The sequence below is a fragment of the Macaca thibetana genome, chromosome 3 (genome assembly GCF_024542745.1).
Source record: "Macaca thibetana thibetana isolate TM-01 chromosome 3, ASM2454274v1, whole genome shotgun sequence".
In the NCBI taxonomy this organism is placed as follows: domain Eukaryota; kingdom Metazoa; phylum Chordata; class Mammalia; order Primates; family Cercopithecidae; genus Macaca; species Macaca thibetana.
In genome coordinates, this window is record NC_065580.1 from 20174792 (window position 1) to 20186193 (window position 11402).

Sequence of the window (11402 nt, forward strand, 5' to 3'; positions counted from 1 at the left end):
TGAGGCAGGTGGATTGGCTCAGGTCAGGAGTTCCAGACCAGCCTGGCCAACATGGCAAAACCCTGTGTCTACTAAAAATACAAAAATTAGCCGGGCTTGGTGGTGGGTGCCTGTAATCCAAGCTACTCGGGAGGCTGAGGCAGGAGAATCACTTGAACCCAGGAGGTGGAGGTTGCGGTGAGCTGAGATCGCACTACTGCACTCCAGCCTGGGAGAGCAAGACTCCATCTCAAAAAAAAAAAAAAAAAAAAGAGAGCTCGGAGAATTGTATGTGCTAGGGGGAGTGATCCATGGAGTGGGGGAGGTTACAGATAATGCAAAAGACAAAGGAGAATGTGAGAGGAACTGGGATTCAGAGTATAGCGGGGAAACTGGCCTTCAGAGGAACAAGAGTATTTCCCTATTGTGCAATGGAGGGAAAGCATAGGACACAGGCCAAGATTCAGGTCAGTCTGTTGATGTGCAAAAATTGACAACCTTTTTGGTTCTGGAAAAAAATAATTCCCAGTGAATATGTTACCATTTCTTTAGATTTATCAGCCTTGGGATTTTTTTTTAATAGGTAGCAGAAACATTATTTCACAACAAATTGTTTAGTTTTGTGCTTTTTAAGAGATAAACTCTGTTTCATTCTCCATGGCAAATAAGATACATTCAGATTAACGGTGTCTTGTTATTTGGTGTAACATAATGATTGAGTGACATGGTGGTATTTATTCTTTTAAATTTGTTAGGGTATGTTTTGTGGCCCAGAATGTGGTCTGTCTTATGAATTCTCCATGTGAGCCTGAGAATCATGGGTATTCTGCTGTTGCTGGATAAAGTATTTCATAAATGTCAATTAAACCCAGCTGATTGATGGTGCTGTTCAGTCCAACTATGTCCTTACTGATTTTCTGCCTGTGGATCTGTCAGTTAATGATAGAGGGGTGTTGAAGTCTCCAGCTATAATAGTGGGTTAGTCTATTTCTCCTTGCATTTTTATCAGTTTTTGCCTCACACGTTTTGATGTTCTGTTGTTAGTTGCATGCACATTAAGGATTGTTATGTCTTCTTGGAGAACTGGCCTGTTTATCATTATATAATGGCTGTCTTCATCCTTGATAAATTTCCTTGCTCTGAAGTTGGCTTGGTCTGAAATGAATATTAGCTTCTCTAGTTTTCTCTTGGTTAATGTTAGCATGGTATATCTTTTGCCATCCTTTACTTTTAAGCTATCTGTCTTTACAGTTAAAGTATGTTTCTTTTAGATAACATATAGTTGTTTTTTTTTTTTTTTTTGGTCACTCATATAGTTTCTGCCTTTTAATTGATATATTTATACCATACACATTTAAAGTGATTATTTATTTGGTTGAATTAATGTCTGCTATATTTGTTACTATTTTCTATTAATTATCTTGTCCTTTGTTTCTTTCTCTTTTTTTGTAATCCCCACTTTTCTGCCTTCTCTGGTTTATGGGCATTTTATTTATTTATTTATTTTATTTTTTATTTTTTTGAGACAGAGTCTTGCTCTGTCGCCCAAGCTGGAGTGCAGTGGCATAATCTTGGCTCACTGCAACCTCTCCCTCCTGGGTTCAAGAGATTCTCTAGCCTCAGCCTTCCAAGTAGCTGGGATTATAGGAGTGCGCCACCATGCCTGGCTACTTTTTGTATAGTTTTTTAGTAGAGATGGGGTTTCACCATGTTGGCCAGGCTGCTTTCGAACTCCTGTCCTCAAGTGATCCGCCTGCCTTGGCCTCCCAAAGTGCTGGAATTACAGGCATGAGCCACCGCCCCCAGCCTTGAGCATTTTGTATCATACTATTTCCTCCTCTCCCTTAGCATATCAATTATACTTTTTTAAAACTTTTTTTTGCACTAGAGTTTCAGTATACATTTATGACTAATCTAAGTCTAATTGCAAATGACGCTAGACTGCTTTATGGGCATCGAAGCCCTTTACACATTAGGTGGAAACCCAGAAGACATGGTGATGTTTAATTCACAGTTAACCCCACCCCAAACACACATGTGCCGACCCAGACATAGAGCTTCCCCACTAGTGTTGCCCAAAGATACTATGCAACTTACCCAAACTAATGGGTTGTGCAACCTAAATGCTTTGTAACTGAAAACATCCCTCTAGATGAAGATGTCCATTAAAAACAAAAAATTAGAAAGAAATAAAATTGAGTGGTGTGGTTTTGCTAGAATGTTTTAAAAGTAATTGCTAGAATGTAATATGATATGGCATCCCCTAATAATCACCATCATCATTGTAGTAGAAGCAGTAATGGTAAAACTAATAAAGTATAGGATAGGAATAACTTAACTTTGCAGTCAAAGCACTGAATACACATTCATCTGCGCTTCTTACTATATACATGGCCTTAGGTAACTTGAGATTTGATTAAAAACGAAAACATATTGAGAAATAAAATTGAGTAAGTGGCTTTGTTAGAATGATTTTTAAATAATTGGTAAAATATATTACAACATGTTACATCCTAATAATAATAGTAATAGTAGTAGCAGTAGTAGTAGTAGTGGTAGTAATAGGAGTAATGGTAATAATAACAAAGTACATAACAGAAGAATCAGGTATTAACATAGTGTAGTCACTATGCCTGAATTTGGGTTCACCTTTGTTTCCTTCTGTACACGTGACCTTGGGTAAGTTATTTAACCTCTTTCAACTTCCATTGCTGTAACTGGTGGATGGTTCTTAGGACTCCTGGGGACTTTTATGAGCAAGAATGATCTCTCAGAAGCAGGTGTTTTACTTTCTGAGGTCTTAGAATATCCTAGAAGGTCATTAATTTTCTGCTGTATTTTATTTTTTAATACAGTTTTATTATGGGCCAGGTGCGGTGGCTCATGCCTGTAATTCCAGCCCTTTGGGAGGCTGGGCAGATTACCCGAGGTCCAGAGTTCAAGACCAGCCTGGCCAACATGGTGAAACCCAGTCTCTACTAAAAATACAAAACTTAGCCAGGCATGGTGGTGCACACCTGTAATCCCAGCTACTTGGGAGGCTGAGGCAGGAGAATCACTTGAGCCCAGGAGGTGGAGGTTGCAGTAAGTCGAGATTGCGCCACTGTACTCCAGCCCGGGTGACAAAGTGAGACTCTTTAAAAAAAAAGAAAGAAAGAAAGAAAGAAAGAAAGAGTAAAAGAAACCCTGTTTTATTATGAAATTATGATTTTTCCAAGAGATTTTTGGAAAGTAAATTCCAGCACAGAAAAAAAAAAAAAAAAACTCTTTAACTATGAAAGTCCTAAATGGCCTCTCCTCCCAACAGAAGACTGTTCAATCTACACTGAAAATCTGTTTTGAGTGTGGCCACCTTCATCAAGGGTCTGAGCCAGATCTCCGGAACACCTTGCTGCAGCTCCCACATCTGCTGCTTCACCTTGCACTTTTATGTTGCAGAGACAGTTGCTTTCCTTCAACTTCATGAATCACCCTCTGCTGGCTTCAGATTTTTCTTCTTCAGTTTCCTCACCTCTCTCAGCCTTCACAGAATTGAAGTGAGTTAGGGCCTTGCTCTGGATTGGGCTTTGATTTAAGGGACTGTTGTGGCCAGATTGATCTTCTATCCAGGCCACTCAGACTTTCTCCATATGAGCAATAAGACTGTTTCACTTTCTAATCCTTTGTGTGTTCACTGGGGTAGCACTTTTCATTTGGTTCAAGAACTTCTTCTTTACATTCACAACTTGGCCATCTATTTGGCACAAGAGGCCTAGCTTTGGGCCTATCTCAGCTTGTGCCATGTCTTCCTCACCAAGCTTAATCGTTTCTAGCTTTTGATTTAGAATGAGGGACATAGGGCTCTTCCTTTCACATGAGCACTTAGAGGCCATTGTCGGGTTATTAAATGGCCTAATTTCAATATTGTTGTGTCTCAGGAATAGGGAGGCCCCAAAAGAGGGAGAGAGGTGGGGGAATGGCCAGTGAGTGGAGCAGTGAGAACACGCACGGCATTCATTGATTAAGCTCATTGTCTTATATGGGTGAGGTTTGGGGTACTACAAAACAATTACAGCAGTAACATCAAAGATTGCTTATAAGAGATCATCATGACAGATAAAATAATTATGAAAAAGTGGGAAATGTTGCAAGAATTACCAAAATGTGACACAGAGACCCAGGAGCACGTGCTGTTGGAAAAATGGCGCCAGTGTGCTCTACGCAGCATTGCCACAAATCTTCAATTTGTTAAAAATTGACAAATCCACAAATCTTCAGTTTGTAGAAAAATACAATACCTGTGAAGTGCGTTAAAGCAAAGTGCAATAGAATGAGGCATGCTTGTGTGTACCTATAGATACAGATTTTTATCATTTTTTCTGCATAACATTTTCTTGAATGGATCTACCATAATCTCATCATTCCCCTCATGTTAAACATATGGCTGTTTTTAATGTTTTGCTATTATAAATAATGGTGTGCTATCTCTGTATCTATATAAATTGCCTAGGTGTCGTATTATTTCTTTAGAATAAATTCCTGGAGGTAAAATTACTGAGGCAAGTGGCCCAAATAGATTGAAAGGATTTTATTCCAAAATATCAATTATATTTCAGAAATCCTGGTCAAATGTATATCCCTAAAAAAAGTATACCCCTAATGTCCATGTTTGACGATACATCTAAGTGTACCTTCACCAGCATTAGGACTACAGGCACATACTTTTTAGTATTTTATAACTTGGCCAATTAAAAAATTCTAATGAGTTTTCATAGTTATCATTTATAGCTATATAATATCCCATAGTAAGACTATTTTACCATTACCTTATTATTTGACTTTTACTTTCTTTTCCCAATATGTTGCATTACCTAGAATAGCAATTATTAGAAACAACTATTATTTTTACAGATTATCTTCCTAGCTTTTAGCTTTTTTTTTCCTTTGAATTATTTTTCTATTAGGCAAATTATTAGAATTAAGTCATAAGATGTAGATATGTTCAGTATATAGGATTTTAAGAGACTCCTTCATAATGTGTTGAACATCATTCACTGGTTACCAAACAGAGATAGATCATCTTTCTTAAGGTGTGGCTAAATGGGTGTGTGTGTGTGTGTGTGTGTGTGTGTGTGTGTGTAAGAGAGAGACAGAGAGAGGATGGAACTTGGCTTCTAATGTTGCTTTCAGCTCAGATTCTGTAACTCACTATATTGTCCCAGTATCTAAATCAGTCTTGCTGATGAGGGTTTAAAGCAGAGAATTTCTAGCCTGGAGAGGATCAGCTACTTTAAAAAATATCCATGCTGAGCTGCTTATCCTGATGTGACTTTGACCAACTCACATTATCTCCTTGGGTTTCATGGAAAGCCATAGATACAAGTAAAAAATAAATTATGTGAACAACATGAAATGCTCAGCTGAACATCTCTGGGTAAAAAGTGAAAATGTCTTCACCCTTAGATAATCATTAAGTTCTGATTTGCCTTACATGCAAATTCCTCGCATCACACAGATCTTAAGCAGATGACCCCGGCCAGCACCCCTCACCTACATCCCCACCCAGGGCTTTTCAAAGGGGGTCACCTGGCCTTACCCTCAGGAAGTTGGGAGGTGAGAGGTTTGTTTGCTCCTGTTGATTTAGCTGCATTTCACGTGGTCTTCATCCAGAGATGGGTTGGAAAGCTGCCATCCCTGAAAGCAAACTGGAGATGCTGGGAGACTATGGGAGGTTCTGTTTGTCTCCAGGAAAATTTAGCTCTTGCAGCGATATATCAAGTCTATGAAAACTATTTTTCAATGTTAAAAGTCATTTTAAAATTATTAAAACTCCTGCCCACCTGGCATGTACATTCTAGTGTCTTACAGAATAAGAATGGTTCAAAATACCCCCAGTCTAAGCCTTCTAGGGCACAATGCTGGAGGTTTTTGTCATCAGTGTGGTGTGTGACACAGCTGTCTTCTACCCTCCTAACCTGGTTGCACTGTTTGTTCTCACTGCTAGGACAGACTTTCAGAATGGAGTGATAATATCTGCATTTTAGTTTATTTCTGGGAAAAACACATTGTGGTTTCATACCGAGTTCCAAAAAAGTCGACAACAGAGTTGCTGTCTTGAACACATTTTCTTCCTTTGTGTCTCCGCAAATCTGGCATAACTCCAGCCTATTTGGTGGTGAAAATTTATTTTTAATTTTAATAACCCAGCCTCAGGTGTGAAGGTGAAAAATCTACCCATAGGTATATAGTAAGAGGGAGGAGATTTTGTTGTTTAATTCAGCTAAAATGCACACTCCCTAGAATTTTATTCATAACCATCTTAAAAACCATGTTAGGCTGGGCGCGGTGGCTCACACCTGTAATCACAGCACTTTGGGAGGCTGAGGTGGGCAGATCACCCGAGGCCAGGAGTTTGAGATCAGCCTGGCCAACATGGCAAAACCCTGTCTCTACTAAACAAACAAACAAAAAATACAAAAATTAGCCAGGTGTGGTGGTGCATGCTTGTAATCCCAGCTACTTGGGAGGCTGAGGCAGGAGAATCACTTGAACCCGGAAGGCGGAGGTTGCAGTAAGCTGAGATCGTTCCACTGCACTCCAGCCTGGGCGATAGAGGAAGACTCCATCTCAAAAAAAAAAAGTGTTAAAAGTAATATGCTAACTATGATACAAATTGATAGCAATGTTGTCTTTAGATTCAAATAAAATTGGATTCAATAAATTGAATTTAATATCTAACGGTGGGGATACCATGCATATTATTCTTCGATGAGGCATAAACATGACTGATGTCTATCATGTTACAGGAAGATAGAAAGAAACAATGAAAAGTCAATTTCAATTTCTGGTTCAACTGAATGAAAGATCCTTATGTCAATTTGAGAAGCAGGTCATCCCATAGGACCGAGTTTAATTAAAGCGTTTCTGCTGTGACTTAGTGATACTGCATCTGGCACTATTTTCCAGGAAAATACAATCACAGGCCCATGAATGAGCAGGTGAGGATTTTCATCCCAGTGTGCTATGAAGTGGGACTTGGAGGCAGCCTAGGAGTCGGTCTACCAGAGAACAGAGAAATGAATTGTGGTGGGCTCACGTGATAGAATCCTCTGCAGCCGCTGGAAGCTCTGGACCATAGGCACATAGCAGCCTAAGTAAATCTTGGAAATATACTACTGAGTGAAAAAACTAAGAAGCAGCATGAGCACTAATGTAAATGCAAACACCTGAACTTATAATAACACTTCACATTTCACAAGAGCGCATACACGGGCTCATATGGTTGCCTTGGGGAAATAGCCATAGGAGAATGAGAGAGGGGGATGGGAATAAAAGGGATTAAAGAGTGAAATGAGGCTGGATGTGGTGGCTCATGACTGTAACCCCAGCACTTTGGGAGGCTGAGGCAGGTGGATTGCTTGAGGTTAGGAGTTCGAGACCAGCCTGGCCAACATTGTGAAACCCTGTCCTTACTGAAAACACAAAAATTAGCCAGGCACGATGGCAGGTGGCTGTAATCCCAGCTACTCAGTAGGCTGAGGCAGGAGAATCCCTTGAACCCAGGAGGCAGAGATTGCAGTGAGCTGAGATCACGCCACTGCACTGGTCTCAGCCTAGGCAAAAGAGCAAGATTCCATCTCAAAAAAAAAAAAAAAAAAAGAAAAAGAAAAAAAGGTAAAATGAGGGGACCTTGCAGAGGCCAATGGTGACAGAGTGACATGAACTAAGAGGAATGACAAACTAGACTCTGCACAGACATCAGAAAGCTGGGGTTAGATGAATAAAACTTCATGTGAAGAAGAGCTGGGCCTACATTGGCTGTATGTCATATATTTTTCCAGAATAGATGAAAATAACTTCCTGAAGAGTAAATAAGCCACTTCTAACCGATTCAGTGATTCTAAGAATGGACTTGATAAATGAATTTAGGTGTTAAAGTGTGCTCTTAGTACGTAAGATACGGAAGTTATCCTTCTACCAATACTTTTGTTTGTTACTGAAGATTTTAAATTTAAGGAATTTGATGGATTAAATATTATCTTTCTCTAGAGTGGGTACTAAGACTCTCTGAGACACTCTTAGCTCATTTTTTTTTAATAGACTATATTTTAGAGCAGTTTTAGGTTCACAGCAAAACCGAGCAGAAAGTGCAGAGTTCTCATATATCCCCTGCTCCCCAGTGCACAGCTACCCCCATTATCAACACCCCCCACCAGTCTGGTACATTTGTTACAACTGAAGAGCCTGCACTGACACATCAGTATCATCCAGAGTCCAGAGTTTGCATTGGAGTTCACTCTTGGTGTTGTACATTCTGTGAGTTTGGACAAACGTATAATGACATGTACCCACCATTATAATTCTGAGTAGTTCTGCTGCCCTAAAAATCCTCTGTGCTCTGCTTATTCATCCCTCCCTCCCCACAAACCCCTGGCAGCCACCGATCTTTTTACTGCCTCCATAATTTTACCTTTTCCAGATGTCATATAGTTGGAATCATTCATTATGTAGTCTTTTCAGATTGGCTTTTTTTCACTCAGTAATATGCAAATAAATATCCTCCATGTCTTGTCGTCTTTTTTTGAGACTGAGTCTTACTCTGTTACCCACGCTGGAGTGCAGGGATACAAACACGGCTCACTGCAGACTCAACCTCCTAGGCTCAAGGGATCCTCCTGTCTCAGCCTCCTGAGTAGCTGGGACTACAAGCATGTGCCACCACACCTGGCTGATTTTTTAATTTTTTGTAGAGATGGGGGTCTTGCTATGTTGCCTAGGCTGGTCTCGAACTCCTGGAGTCAAGGAATCTTCCCACCTCGGCTTCCCAAAGTGCTGGGATTACAGGTGTGAGCCACTGAGCCTGGCTCTCTGTGTCTTTTCATGGCTTGATAATTTAATTATTCTCTATGCTTTATATATTGTTTATAACAATACAAACTTAGGAAAAAACCACTTGCTCAACCAATGATAAAAGAGAGAAATTTGCTTGTTTTTAAACGACCATTTTGGTTCTTATTCCTCCTTGATAGAAAGGAACATGTCATGAAAGAAATATGATAATTGCACCTTGGTTCTGTCTGTGTTAGTAGGAAAGAGAAATGTGCTTCTACGTGCACTGAAATTGCACATAGAAGTGCAATTTCACATCAGTTGCATTCAGGATGGGAAACTGAAACTCCACATTTGCAGCCTGTGGAATGGGATTGCCATCCGCACTAGGCTCCTTGATCAGTGGCTCTTGATCCGTCTGGCCATGAGATTGATTATGGTTTGGAATCAATTTTTTTTTAACTTTAGTCTTTGTTTTTATCACAGTTTGAACAACACATATGCAAATACACCATGTAGCAAGTGTGCTTTGTAGCAGTTGAGCACGTAATGGAAGCCAAGTGTTAGATCTTATGTGCAGTTCCATTTTTCCATGGGTTTTAGCAGCCCTTAGGAACTGCTCTGCACATTTTAAAGGGTGCCTGTTCCTCAAGGAAACGGAGTGTGTGATGAACAACCTGGGCTTCTGTTGGAGGGCTTTCTGGATCCCAGCGGGCAGCAGCGTGGTTGCCATGCGTGCTTGAGTTTTAGACTCACATGGACCCTGGAGCCCAGTACACCCAGCCAGCCCCTCAGACACTTGGCATGGCACTCCCTGCTGCCATTCTGAGTCAGGCAGGGGTGGAATTGGCTATGGGTTGTGGGCAGGGAAGGGAAGTGAGCTCAGGGATCCCCAGAGCACGGCCAGGACAAAGCGCTGGGGTATGTGTGTATGTGTGCATGTGCAGTGTGTTAGAGGGGTTTACTGGAGGGGGGCTTCTGGCTTCCCCAGGACTTGGATGAGAGTCCTGAATTCCCCACCCCTGCCACCCCCAGCTCTCACATAGGTTAGCTCCGTTTGGATGGGAACAGCACCTTTGTGCCGTGCACGTGATGTGCCTGGGACCTGGCCTGGCATCACTCACCTCTAGCTGCATCTCCCGGGCAGGGTCTCCACCTCCTGCTCATCCTAGGGGTGCAGCCTGGAGCTGTTAGAGGCTGTGTTAGTGTTTGGTCAAGTCTTTAAATGTGAGGGGAAGAGAGTGGATGAAATCATTTATGCTGAGAGTCTGTAGTTTTTATAAGCCAAGGTTAAGGTCTAGTCGAGAAGAGGGCTCAAAAGAAACCCTGGCTAGAGTTTGGTCAAGGAGGGTGTGTGTGTGTGTGTGTGTGTGTGTGTGTGTGTGTGTGTGTGTGTATGTGTGTCCATCCAGGGAGGAAGAGGCAACTTGACTTGGAAGACCAATCCCAGTAAACCAAAATCCAGCCGGGAGTTGGGGGCTGGGGAAGACGAGGGGAAGCAAGGGCAGGCCCAGGTTTATGGGGCCTTAAATGTAGACATTTAAGGGAGGCTGCCTTTAGAAAAGAAAAGGATACAAAATTAGAAATACAGTATTAAACTGAGGGCCTCGGAGGGGCCCATTCAAATAAGGAGGCTTAAGTTGAAGCTTCTCTTGGTTCACAGCAGGTCTTCCTCTGGGGAAGGGTATGTACATTCCAGGCCATGTGAACAGCAAAAATGAAGGCCAGGAGGTTAGAGTGTTTAGGGAATGGGAATCATTTTGAACCCTGTTTGCATGAAGGATATGCAAGAGGTAAAGCTAGAGAAATATCTGGAGATCCAATTACAGAGCTCTTTTGGCTCACCTTGAGTAAAAATCCTGTTCTGTCAGCTGTGCAGAGCCACAGAAGGATTTTGGAAGGGGGTGATTTGATTGCTTATTTATGTATTAGACAGATCACTCTCGAAGAAGTGAGGAGGAGGGGCTGGAGCCAGGTAAGGCTGGAAGTAGATGCCAGGCAGAGGGTGTTTACAAGGCACTCCTACCACATGGCAAGGAAGATCCCCTATAGATGACTTCAGAATGGATACTGGGGTTCAGACAGAGCAATTTCTTCATCAGAAACATCTAGATTAACATTTCTCCAAGTTTAAAAATATGCTTTGGTATATTTTTGTAGAAATGAGGTCTCCCATAGACTGAATATTTGTGTCCCCCTAAAATTCATGTTGAATCCTAGTGCCCAAGGTGATGGTATTTGGAGGTGGGGCCTTTAGGAGGTGATTAGGTCATAAGGGTGGAGCCCTCATGATTGGGATTAGTGCCCTTGTAGAAGGGGCTCCAGAGAACTCCTTTGCCCTCTTTCCACCACATGAGATGAAACGAGAGGACGGCTGTCCATGAATCAAGAAGTGGACCCTCCCCAGAAATCACCCGTGCTGGCACCCTGATCTCAGACTTCCAGCCTCCAGAACCATGAGAAATAAATGTCTGTTGTTTAAAAGCTACCCAGTCTATGATAATTTGTTACAGCAGTCCAAAACGACTAAGACAAGGCTCAAGCTATCCTAAGACTTGTTTTTGATTAATTTTTTGTTTTGCTTTGTTTTATTTTAGAGACAATGTCTTGCTGTG